The sequence below is a fragment of the Populus nigra genome, chromosome 3 (assembly GCF_951802175.1).
Source record: "Populus nigra chromosome 3, ddPopNigr1.1, whole genome shotgun sequence".
NCBI classification, from domain to species: Eukaryota; Viridiplantae; Streptophyta; class Magnoliopsida; order Malpighiales; family Salicaceae; genus Populus; species Populus nigra.
In genome coordinates, this window is record NC_084854.1 from 8,283,600 (window position 1) to 8,297,612 (window position 14,013).

The window sequence follows — 14,013 nt, forward strand, 5'->3', positions numbered from 1 at the left end:
GGGTTATGAAAAAAAATTAAAATCTCAACCTAACAAGGCTAAAATAATTATAAAAATATACTAAAATACATGTAAAACAAAACACAAACGCATCATTAAAAACCTAATACAATATAATATACTATCTACATTCAACAAAATCTATTTATCCCTACGACAATTAATGGATGGGTTGGCTTTATTAATATCATGACTTTTTTGTGTTTGAATAACCTCATCTTCGACAATGACATCATCAAGACATAACCTCTTTCCAAATACATCAAATGCATTACGACATACATCGAACCAATAAGATGTTAGGTAATGTCTTAGGTCATTATATTCATGACCATGAAGATCTACAGTGACCCTCCTATAACAACATGTCAACCTAATATTCAACAAATACATATATTAATCAATAAGTAAAATGCATCTTTCATCATATATTAATTACAAAAAATAATAAATACTTAAACAATTTTAAATTTGTTATGCCTACATCTCGTTCTCCATGTCCGTACATGGAGAAATATGTTCCAGGTTTGGCGTGATGAATCGACGCATTATACCTTATTACCACTCCAAATAGTTATCATCTGAAACCACAAAATGTATCTGAGTAAAGATCTCATTTCTCCATAAATTCCACAATGTTAGATAATTTTAGTGGTAGTTCAATCAATTATAATCATCGTTTTTACCCCTGCAACTAATGGCATATAATGCATCGCTTATATCTATGTCCATGGGATGTGCCACCACAAGCCAAATTATCTTATCAATAATCCGAGCAATCCAACTCAACCACATCCATAAATATTATGGGGACCACTAGTGTTTAGATATCGCTATCCATTATACAAATTGAAGGAGCAGCTGATGGGACATCCTCAAAATAAGAAGTCCACAACACCTATTACAACATCAATAATGCAATTTATTATACATATTTTTTACGTCAAAAATAATTAAATGACAAATTTGATTATGAAATATTTAGTAGCATATACTTAATTAGATTATTGTCTATCCAACTCATGACGATAAAAGGCAAAATATGAATTGTATTATTTTTAAATAACCTACTTCCACACCATCTAACATTGCAAACCACAAACTTATTAATAACTTTAATATAATTATAATTTAGCCTGATATAATTATTATTTATAATATAGTACATGGATCCTTATAAAAGTTATAGTTATACCTTAAAAGCCTAAATAAACTTGATTGGCTTGTGCTCAAACTAAGAATGCCCCACGTGAAGATACTTCCATGATCAAAGTTGTATAAAAAATAATTTAGTGATTAATAACCTTTTTAAGTATTGTTGTTATAATGAGAAACTTGTGTACATTATACAAAATCTATAAAAACAATATGACCCCCAAACTTGTTATCCTTTTTATCAACATCTCATCATTTATATCATCTGGTAGAATGAAGAAAATCTAATCAAACCATTTATGCCATGTGGTATTCCCTTTCTTCATGTTAGGAGGGAGGCTGGTCATTTATCTATAGGTAAGTCAAGTAGAATAGTCATATCTTACAATGTAAAAGTCATCTCATTTACTCCAAGATGGAACACGAGTCTCACACATATATTTTATAATCAATACGCAAATCAAGTCATGATTAATCTTGATATGTTAAAGATAAGTAATATAATAATAAATTCATATATATGAAAAATTACTTCACACATTCACACAGATGCATAATCTTATATTGCTAACAATATTTCTTACCACTATCCTGCAAAACAATTAAACATATGTGTATGGCATCATGATATCATGAATATAATTCTCATAATAGTGCAATTTCATCTAATATAAAAATATACTTACAATGCATATCTAAATATCCTCCTATCAATCATAAAATAAATATATTAATAGGACTGGAAGCAATGTTCTGAGAATCTATGTCTCCACCATATAGATCTAGTGTAGGCATACCAGAAGCACCACCCTAAGCACATATATGACCTTTCTATAAAGATGAAGCTAAACCTTGAGTATGTGACATCATATAAACGCATACCTGTAAGATATAATATAATATAATATAATATAATATGGATTTAAAATAATAAGTAATAACATTTAATATGTGAACTTATAATAGTGAGAAACATATGTTGTCTTATTTCACAAGTTTTTTTATTATGGTTTGTTTAACTACATATGCTATATCTATAATTGGAATCCCTTCCCTTACATACATCTTATTATGCAACCGAGTTGACTCTTTTCGACCTCAATCAAGTTTTCACCTAGACAAGTCTAATTCTATTTGAAGATTAGTATATTCGTTATAATCTAATTTGTTAGGTAAAGAATGAGGTGAAGTCTTATATGCTTTTTTTGTGGTTCTGGATATTATGATGCAAATTAACAAACTAGATATAATTAATATGATTTTTCATGTTACGTGCAAGAACATGTGGATATAATCAATGAACAACTTTTCATTTACCACATATGCATGTTCCTTTTTGTAATTTAATTATTTGATGAATATTTTATTCCCATCGGGTTTTAGAAGTGCATTGACCTAAAATAACCCATTTTTAATATTGAATAATATTACATTAAAATCTCTCAATCAATCCTTATTTATTGTTAGTTCTATTTATATAGCTAGAGGACACTATCCTGCAATCAATGAAGTCATATTCATTCTTTTTTTGTTTGAAAAAAATATATAGTACTCCTATAAAAAGCATGATTAAACTAAAGTAGAAACAAGTATTGCACGTGCATCTTTCAATACTTGATTAAAGGTTTTTGACATATTGGTTGGCATATTGTCATACCAGTTAACGTCATCATAAAAAAATGTTTATCTTTCTTTCAATTCATGCTTAAGTCATTCTTTCATCAAACCATACATTAAATTTATGTTTTAAAGCTTCATAATATATCTATATTAAATCTTTATTTTTTCTTTTCTTGCAGTCAAATCTTTGAATTTGTGATTAAAATTGCTTATAAAGTGTCGAGAACAATACCAATGATATCCAATCAGCTCAGACCATATTTATGCCATTCCATTCTTAATGTAAGCGTGTGTGTGTGTCTATAAATTGTTAAAAACAACTCAAACACCTTCTGTTTTGCAACTCATTCCTTATTGTATAAAATTTTATATTTATAATGTAATTTTATTTTTTTCCTTGAAAACTCACTACTATCATAGAAATGTTAGCATTAACAAGAGTTGAAAAGACTGATACAACAAATTTTACAACATCTTGATACTGGTCATTTTATATGAATATAATGGTACATGTGTGAAGACCTTTTAAATTTGCTATCTTAATGAAATCCGACCTTTTATGATACACCCAAGCAAGTACTATTGACATTTAAGTGCTTGAATATATTATAATTGTATAAAAGTTATTGTTGAATGTTGAACTTAATATTCAAGTGAATGATATATCCAATCAACTCAGACTATATTTATACCATTCCATTCTTAATGTTAGTGTGTGTGTGTGTGTATTGGTACAATCACAATAATGTATCGTTGAAGGTAAAGTAAGAACCATTTCCAGTTGTAATTATTTTCTTCAACTAGAGCAAAATCTAGATGCAATATCCCATTATTTACATCAAAAGGAACTACAATCAACAACTTCTTATCAAACCTTCCATATATATATATATATATATATATATATATATATATATATATATAGGTGCTGTCAATATTGATAAATAGGTTACAAAACTTAAACCCTTCAATTACAGGCCGAAATGACTAGAGAACTCTTTTAAAAATAGTTGTTTCACTATCAAAATCTTCATTGTGACCCTGTTAAATAATAGTACCAAGACTTGATTCTTGGAGTACCAACAATAATTCAGGTAACACTTCAAATGACTTCCCTTATGACTTATAATGTATTTTTTTTTCTTGAATGCTCATTATTGTCATAGAAATGTTAGCACTCACAAGAGTCAAAACAGTTGATGTAACAAATTTTGCAACATCTTGATGGTGGTTTTTTTGTATGAATGCAATAATACATGTGTGAGGACATTTTAACTTTGCTATCTTATTGAAATCCAACCTTTATAATACACCCAAGCAAGTACCATTGACATTCAAGTGCTTAGATATATTATAATTGCATAAAGTTATTGTCGAATGTTAAACTTAATATTAAAGTGAATGTACAGTATGATAATGCATAACTGTATTTATTAAATCATTATTAATGTTAAAATTTTGTTTATCTGCCAAATCAATATTACCATTAGAATTTCTATAAGTAAAAGCCAAATCATTATAAACCATAGCATCAACTCTAGTACCATCCTCGGATTCAGGAGTAGGAGGTCTCATCATCATAATCATCTAATATATCAACCAAGCCCAACATATCTTCATCTTCATTGTCATTAAGCTTAGAGGAGTCATACCTACATTAATCATTGTATAGATTCTTAAACATACTTTGATCACCTTTTTAAAAATTATCATACGAGTTTAATCTACTCCTCGTTGTCCTAAATGGACTAGCGGATTGTGATGTTTGTCTAGCCATTCGAGTATATATGGGGATCAAGATAAAAGTATGATCATTCTTCATAGTATAGAAGGAACCAATTCATTTAGGTAAACTACCCAGATACAACTCTATAATGTTCAATCCACTTTGGACGAACAATTCAATTGTATTCCCAAAACTCACATCACTTGAAATCAAAATGGAAAAATATTGATGTTTCTCGACATGAAACCTCCAACTAATATCTAAATCAACACATTATAATTTCACCCAAATCTTTGACATGGAACTTGTTTAATATCTTCTAATGGCATGCCTAAAATAGCATTTAACAAGACATTGCTTTCGTCATTGTAAGTGATATTATTTTTTATATTGAGAATAATAGTATCATCATAATAACATAACATAAATATATTATAAGACATTATGTATAACAAGAAAACCTATTTTGATTAATTGGATAAAATTTCTAAAAAAAAACCATTGCATCGATTCATATCTAATTTATCTTAACTAAATAACTTCTCAAACTATGACAAACGCTAAATTCATCGCAAACCCTAATTAATCAAATTTCTACATAATTAATATTACTTACAATTCATACCAAATTTATCTCAATTCAAACAAAATCCTCAACTATGATAATTAATCATTAAATTCATCTCAAATCCTAATTGATCGAATTTATATATAATTGATGTTGTTTACATGCTCATGCTCAGTAGCATGAAATCATACCTAATTGTATCGATTCACATCTAATTTATATCAATTCAAACAAAATCCTCAATTATAGTAATTAATTTTGAAATTCAATACAAACCCTAATTGATCTAATTTATACCTAATTGATGTTATTTACATCATCAATTGCATGTAATCATACCTAATTACATCAATTCATACCTGATTGATCTCAATTCAAACAAACCCCAATATATCAAACTCAACTCAAGACAATAATCAAATCAAAACCAAATTAATCAAAAATTAATAATGAAGCCCATAAAATTAAGAGTAATATAGGGTGTTTACCTTGATTTGTCAACAACTAAGATACTGGAGGTGATTTTTTATGAAAATATATTGTGGGGAGGCTTAAAGACGAAAAAGAAAAAAAGAACGAAAAAGATATCATGTGGATGTTATAAGGCAAGAGAGGTCGATTTGCAAAGGTGAGGAGGAAAGGTGGTTGTTTGTAAGAGGTTGGAGAGTGGGGGATTTGCGGTGGAAAAAAAGAAAAAAATTAGGTTTATAAATGGTAAAATATAGGAGGTAAAAACCATGATATTTTAAAAAATTGTATTTCTCACCAATGATATTTTTAAAAGTAGTTGGTGACAACCCCCAACATACTTAAAATAAATGTATTATTGCACCAAAATGTTTTATACATGTGTTATTTTAATAATTTATTTTTTAAGCAGTGCTAATTTAAAAAAAAATCTCACATGTGAAAATTTTTTTGGGTAAAATAAAATTTTCTATCTTGAGTTTTAAGTCAACCAATAGCTTTATTAATTTATTTATTTTTTATAAAGTTGAACCTCCATTTTCCAAGTTAAAAGTAATTTGAGTCCCTTCATTTATGTAATATGTGCCTTATACGTATTGTCATTTGTAGGAATATACACAAATAAGTGGACCGAGGGATTGAAGTATTGAAAAACCAAGATAAGGGATTTAATTCAATAAAAAAATAAAATGAAGTGGAGGTCTTATTTTTTAAAAAAACAAAATCTTACAACTTGAGGAATCATATCTGAAAGCATGTGTATTAGACATCCAGACCCCCTAATTATAATGGGTTCAACAGAGGCACGATGGGGAGGGACAAAACAACGAAATGATTGGACTGGTTGGTGAGGCACTAATTCACTTGCAAAACTCCAAGACACAAGGTAGTTTTCTAGCTCAGTTCTATTTCCTGACTTCAGAGTAGTGAACATACTTACAATGGCTGGCTGGTGGAAAGATGTAGACATGAAGTTGTTGTTGTCTGGACTTCGGGCTCTGGATCTCACGGTGGCCGGTGAAGAGAAAGTTGTCGATGATGGAAAAAAAGAGAGAAGGCTGTTGGTGAAGAGGAAGCTGTAGATCTCATAATGGCTGGTTAATTGTTGAATGGCTGAGAGAAAGAGACTAAAGAGAGGCTGGGGACTTGCATGTGATGGGTGGCTAATGCTGACGTGGAGGTACAAATCTGGTGTAGTATTATATTTTAGTTGAAATTATAAAAACAGTTTTAAAATTGTGAATTTACTTGATTTTAGTCTGATTTTATTAATTTTTGATGACGCCAAAACTTGAACCCTAGTTGAATGGGTTAGAGCCTGCAACTTCAAACAACATGGGAGCTACTAAACGGTAAATGCAGAATTCTTTGGTCTAACATGTGTTCCCGGACAACAATTGTAGGAGATACATCTTTGTCGTTGCCCTTTAAATTTTGCAAGCTGCAGCATCTCTACCACAACACGACTGCGTTTTCTTGAGTTGTGGGGACAAAATAATTTATTGCAAGTCTTCTAGTTAGGTATGCATAAATGTTGATTGATAAAAATTTGATATTTTTTAAATTAATTTTCTTTAAAAATATTTTCGGATTTTTTTAATATAATATGTTAAAAATAATTTTAAAAATAAAAAATTATTATTTTGATATATTTACAAGTAAAAAATATTTTGAAAAACAACAGCTTCTACAATATTAAACGCCACCTTAACTATTAGTAGGGGTGAGCAAAAAAACCGAAAAACCAATTACACCGAAAAAAATTAACCGACAAACAGAACTGTGAAAAAAAACCTATTAAATTTTTGAAAAAACCGACCGGTTTGGTTCGGTTTTATAAGTCTGAAATCGAAAAAACCGAACCGAACCTAAACCGAAAAAAACCAGAAAAAAACCGAGCCAAATTAATTTGAATTGGTTTCAGTTTTTTTTAAAAAAATTTCGATTTGATTTTTTTTTTATAAAAACTGAATGGAATAAAAAATAATAATTAGCACATCTAGATGTGATAAACAATGCTTTAATATCCTTAACAAATAATCATATGCAGTTGGCAGTTACCACATCAAATTCTGATCATTTCCATTTCATTCCTCATCAACCACGCAAGTTCATAAGAAATAATAATAATAATAATAATAATTAAAAAAACCCAATTAATTATCCTATTCGGGCATCAATCTGCATGAGGAAAGGAATGAACAATTAAAGGCCTCATTTTTTTGTCCCAGTGTCTGGCTAGGGCTGTCAGACTCGAGCTCAACTCAATAATTACTCGTGTTTGAGTTTGATCCCTAGTTGAACATACAAAGCAAATTTGATCACAATTTTAAAACCTGATTTTTTTTTGATATTTTAAAAATGATGTTATTATACTATGTTTTGCGTGCAAGGTAGTTTCACCTTATAAAATTAAATGCTTTTAGTATACAAATTGAAGATAAACCAATCGCATTATCAATTAAAAACTATGTTAACATTGTTCATATTACATTCATTTGATTTTCTATGTTTGTAAACATTATACTAAATCTATATATTAACATACCTATTTTACGTACTATTTTTAAGCTTAGTATGAACCACTGTGAATTTGATTAAGTTTAGACAATCTTACCTTTAATCACATTTATTTGACTTGATTTAATTTGATAATATTTTAAAATTTAAAATGTTTAGGAATAGAGTTTTTATAGTTTGAAAATGGTTTAATCAGGATTAATATGATTTATTCTTCTTAATTAAGGTAAATAGTAACTTAATGGAGAAAATCAAGTAAATGCAAAACAATTATTTTTGTTGAATTTAAGGACTTTCAAATGTTCAAGTTAATATTTCTAAAGAGTGTGATAAATATACAAAAAGATATTAAATTCTAAAACTAAGGTTGTTTATTCTTATTTTGATATGAATACTCTATAAAAAAAATTATGTTATGTGTATACGTTGAGAATTGATAAATTATGAACATTTTGCTTAGGTAGTTCAAAAAATATTTATATTTTATGAATCTTGTTTTGTGGCTTGAGGGAGAGGAATGTAAAGTCATTTCGCCCTGATAATATTAAAAATGAATAAATATCTCCTATACATGTATTAAAAAAAGATGAATATTCGTTACATAAATATTAATAAAAAAAAAAACAAATATTTCTTTAACATGTATTATGAGAGATTCCTGGGCAAGTGCCTAGCGTCAGGCTTTGTGTCCAAGTTTAGGTACTATGCCCAGCCCAAAACTAGTTTTCAAATCCCATTCAAAACCAGAAAAAATAAAAATTAAACTAATAAAAAAATAATTTAAAAAAATATTGATAAATCACTATCATCACAGCTCAACTGAATTTTTATATTAAAGGTCTTCTCATTTTGAAAATCGATGTAAATTCAAAAAATTCTTCGACGACGTCGTCGTCTTTTTTTCTTTCTTTCACAACACATCTAGATTCAGGTATAGGCGTGGATATTTTATTTATTTTTTATTTTTTTTTAATAATCTGAGTCACATTAGCAACAATTTTACGCTAGAGTTCAGTCCCACCTACTCAATGCATTCCAAATCCATCCTCTCGGTTTTCTTAAACGTGTTCCGATCAAATTTGACATCATCTCAACAACTGTGAATTTACAATTCATCCTTCTTAGGTTAATTCCAAGTAAAGCTGTTTAATTTAGTTTTGTACTTTATCGGTTTCAAGTGCTGTGCTGTGTTATGGCAAGATTAAAATTTTTTTAACTTAAAAAAAATGCTTAAAGGATAGCAATGTTTGTACAGAAGCAAAAAAACAATTCAAAAACTTGGTTATTAACTTGGCTATATACAATAAATTTGATTGATTTAATAATATGATTAAAAAAATAACAACAATAGATAAATCAAATAAAAAAACTATCAATAATTAACTATAAAAAATAAGTTGCTAATATCATATCCAGAAAAGAAGAAAGAAAAGCTTGTCAGAGACTTATCATCACTTTACCTTGGACACTTTCCCACAACCAGAAGAGCTCACTAAGATAATTTTAACGTCACTATGAAAAGTTGCACGACAACAACAAAAAAACCCGCATGCGTCGCTAAAGCAACGACCTGGTAAACAAACCGAATAAAATACCATGAAGTTCTCATGCTTATATTTAATCAATTAATTTAATTAAACTAAAAAATGAAAATTTCTTTTTAAAAAAACTAAATTTAACAAAGAATGATAAATAAAAAGATACAAGATAACTCATATCTTTTAAAATTAGTGAAAAATCCTATAAAAAAATAATAACATAGCCTAATATCCAATCAAATAAATATTAAAGGATGATGAAATTGAAAAAAAAATATAAATAAAAAATAGCAATAAAAAATGAGGATTAAATCTGATAAATAAAAAAACTAAAGGATGATGAAATAAAAAAAAATGAAATTTATAAATTATTTGAAATAAAACAAATAGAAATAAAAAGAAGGGAAACCAAATATGAAAAAAAAAATTAAAGGTTGCTTTGAAAATTTGAAGTGTAGGATGTGAAAATCTAGAAAATGAGAGAAAAAAAAGAAAAAAGTCGTTGTCATCAAACCAGAGATAAGTAAACAACATGTGTTGTCTTAGAAGAGAGGGTCCACTGAGACAACACAGATGTCTGGGTAGGGAGGATTCGCCGAGACGATTTCAAAAACATCAAATAAGATCTTCTTTAACCATCACAATCCACTATATATGCCACTTAAAAATGGTGAAGTAGGATATGCTCGCGTGCATGCAATTAACATATCAACTAATTTTTTATAATTATATTTTATATTTATTAAAATATTAAATTGCTCATATTAAACTTGATTATAACTAACAAAAACTAAGAAGAAAAGTAAAAAAAAGAAAACCCTTCGATGCTGGTTAAATAAATTTTTTTAAAAAAAATAATATAATTATTCTACCCTATTTAAAAAATTTGAAAAGTAAAAAATATCCTATATGTTAGTTAAATAAATTTTTATTTTAAGAATAATTTAATTATCTTACTATGTTTTAAAAATATAAAAAGACATAGTTATTCTCAATTAATTTGATAATAACTAATATAACTTAAAAAATTATATTACCCTTAACAATTAATCTATTTTGAGAATGGTAAATTGATAAATTACAATTTACAATGCAATAAGTCCGGTCCGCTGTAAAACATTTCGCTATTTTAATTTGTTCTCTTAATGAAAGGGTACAGTTAAAAAGTGTTTTTTGTTATGGATTAATGTATTTATTTTTCGTCTGTTTTTTTTTTTTTTTTCCAAAAACGAATGTGCAGAGATATATACGAAACACATAGTTCAAAGTTATGCACATTAAAAACTAAAAAATAATTTTTGAATCGAAGGGAATTATTTCTTATAAGAACGACAAAACTGTTTTGAAAAACTCGTTCAATATAGGAGACTTTTATCAACTTCAGTGAGCGGGCATTAGAGAGTGAAAAATCTCAGCTTCAATGTAAAATAAAATAATAATAAATTAATCATCATATTTTATCAAAATAAATGAATCAATCTTGACCATCATTTACATGATGCATATGGTATTTCTTTTTAAGATGCCTGTCTCTCTCTTAATTTTTCAAAATATCTAATCTCTCAGGATTCTGAAGATCTTTATTCACTTTAATGGTGGTGATGATGATGTTTAACGACAAAAATGACGTCTCTTTATATATATATATATATATATATATATATATATATATATATATATATATATATATATATATATATATAAAAGGAGTAAAATGAAAGCAAATTTTGTTTTATCAGTTTGATTATTGGTTGGTGTAATGTCGATATTGAAATTGGATTGAAGTTGAGTTTTATTTGTTTTTTTATTTTTATTTTTATTATTTTGTTGTATCTAAAGATTTAACTTGAAAATAAGAGCATTTTGATTAAAAAAAACAAAAACTCCATCTACTTTAATGTTAGGTTTTATGGGGGAAAAGCCCGTGTTGCTAATTTGTTAGTATATTTTACTAGATCTAGTGGAGCTGTACTGTTTTATTTTTTTCGAAAATGATGTTCCTGTATCATAAGCATATTTTAAGAAAAATAAATTAAATATGCAACTCAAATTATAGAGTTGATTGGACTTTATAAGTTGATTTTATTTTAATTAAAAAAACAATAATGATAAATGATTCAATTTTTTTTTACAAAAATAATCACGATAACTTGAAAAAAAAGTATTTTTTTTTGAAAAAAAACAAATAATGTAATTCAATTCACAACCTATTAAATACCACAAGATAAAAATGGGGTAAAAAATTGACTCTGGTCAACCCAAATTAGCAGGAAAAACCTATAACCCCAGTAATCAAGATCAAGCTAACCTAAGATATCTTGTCAAACCCACAGCCTATATCATGAGATCAAAATAACCCAATTGATAAAATAATTAAAAAAATTATAAAGCCAATTTAAAATGAAGTTGTCAACCCGTGTTAACTTTTCAAACCCATAACCCGAGTCATTAGACTCGAGTCACTTTATCAGAAAAAACCATAAAGCTCAATTCTCAATCAATCAAATATTAAAGGATAAAATTAAAAAAAATAATTATACAAAATGATTCAAAACAAAATAGGGATTAAAATAATAAAGATCAAAATTGACATAAAAAATAATAATAATTTTTTGATTGAAAGGTGAAATTGAAAAGAAAAATAATTTTAACAAAAAGAAAAAGAAAAAAAAAAAGATGAGGACCAAATTGGTAAAAATAATATACCATAAATTTGGATTGAAGGATAAAATTAAAAATAAATAGAACTTTTACAAAATAAGGTCAAGAAAAAAAATTAGAAATTAAAATAATAAGGATCAAATTGAAAAAAATAATACCATAAATTTGAATAAAATGATGAAATTAAAAATGAATAAAGCTTCTCAAAAAACATGAAGGAAAAAAATTAGAAATAAAAAAATAAAAAAAATTAAATTTAAATACCAACAAAAAGATCAAGCTATAATCAGTGAAAAAAAAGGAAACAAAAAGGTCCACCAACAACGAATCTCTCCACCATGATTAACACACATTGTACCAACAATATGAAAAAGTCTAGACACTTCCAATAATACAATGGAAGAGTTTTTGGTTAGTGGAAAGTGCTGCAAGCGCCACCCGTATTTTTATATATATCATATTTTTAATTAAAGCTAATTTTAAAATTTTTATTTTTAAGAATATTTTAATTGTTCCAATTTGCTTTTGAAATATAAAATGATTTATTTGTCCCCCTCAGTTAAATTTATTAATGAATAATGAGCCTTGTAAAAAGTTCTTAATATTCTCAATAGCACATTGGAACTTGCTAGTTGGTGCAACGGTGATATTGTGGTTGGATTGAAATTAAATTTTATTTTTTTATGTTGATTTTGCTGCATTTGAAAATTTAACTAAAAAAAATGGCATTTTAAGAATCAAAACACTAAATTCGTGACAGCTCGTAACTTCATTTACGAGAAATATCGAAGAACTAAGCTACTAATCTACATAAAATTACAAGTATTATTAAATTATTTTTCATACTTGGGGAATTAATTAATTCATAAAGACTAATAATTTACAATGAAGTCTGGCTAATGGGTGTTCTTAGGACACTTGTTAAAAATCATTTACAATATTCTTTTGTTAAGTTTATTGTAAACACTTAAAAAATATTTCTATATGAAATATTACTTATTTAATGTCTTTAATTAATATTATTGATTTTGATTCCCTTTTATCAAAAATCAATAATAAATTGAATTTAATAAATACACTCAAATTCTCAAATAATATTTGATAAGTTTTTCATAGACAATTACCTCTATCTAAACTTATAGATAAGATTCAAATTAGATTATTTTGCCTGCATTACGTTGCGTGTTAGATCATTTTTTAACATAAAAAATATCTAGGAGTTGCTAATACTTTTTCTAGTAAAGGACCAGATAAAAAAGAAAAAAAATAAAAAATAATAATTAAAAAAATAAAGACCAGATTGGATATAAAATTTAAAAGCAAAACAAATAACAATCAAAAGAATAAGGTTCAAAATTGATATAAATATAAATTGAAGGACACAATTGATTTTTAAAAGGGTTGATATGAAATTTAAGGCCAAGAGATAGAAAAGAAAGAGGAAAAGAAAAAAAACTCATTAGAACTAATCTATAGCTCTGTCATGAACACGCGCCCTATCATCACGAAGAGGACGACGTGTCACTTTCAACGCTATTATGAATGGCGGCGTTTAACTACTAAGAGGTGCCACATGTACCACCCAAAAAGTACGAGCACCTCTCACTCACTAACACGTGTATTGCATGTGCCAACCATTTTTATTCTTTTTAATTATTTTTATATATGCCAAAAGACTTAATCACCCCTCATTCAAATAGGTTATTACAAAAAAAATGCATGAAAAAGACTTAAGTGCCTATAACTGTAAGTTTTAT

General features: G+C 27.2%; 2 long non-coding RNA genes across 2 annotated transcripts; one reads left to right on the forward strand and one right to left on the reverse strand.

Annotated features, from left to right (window-relative positions):
* Positions 1-250: 250 nt before the first annotated feature.
* On the reverse strand, positions 251-6,327 carry LOC133688947 (uncharacterized). Its single transcript, XR_009841235.1, has 2 exons — positions 5,558-6,327; positions 251-581 (listed from the first exon to the last, which is right to left on the reverse strand). It is a non-coding gene; the product is annotated as an uncharacterized LOC133688947 (long non-coding RNA).
* On the forward strand, positions 6,240-6,809 carry LOC133688948 (uncharacterized). Its single transcript, XR_009841236.1, has 2 exons — positions 6,240-6,423; positions 6,498-6,809. It is a non-coding gene; the product is annotated as an uncharacterized LOC133688948 (long non-coding RNA).
* Positions 6,810-14,013: the final 7,204 nt, after the last annotated feature.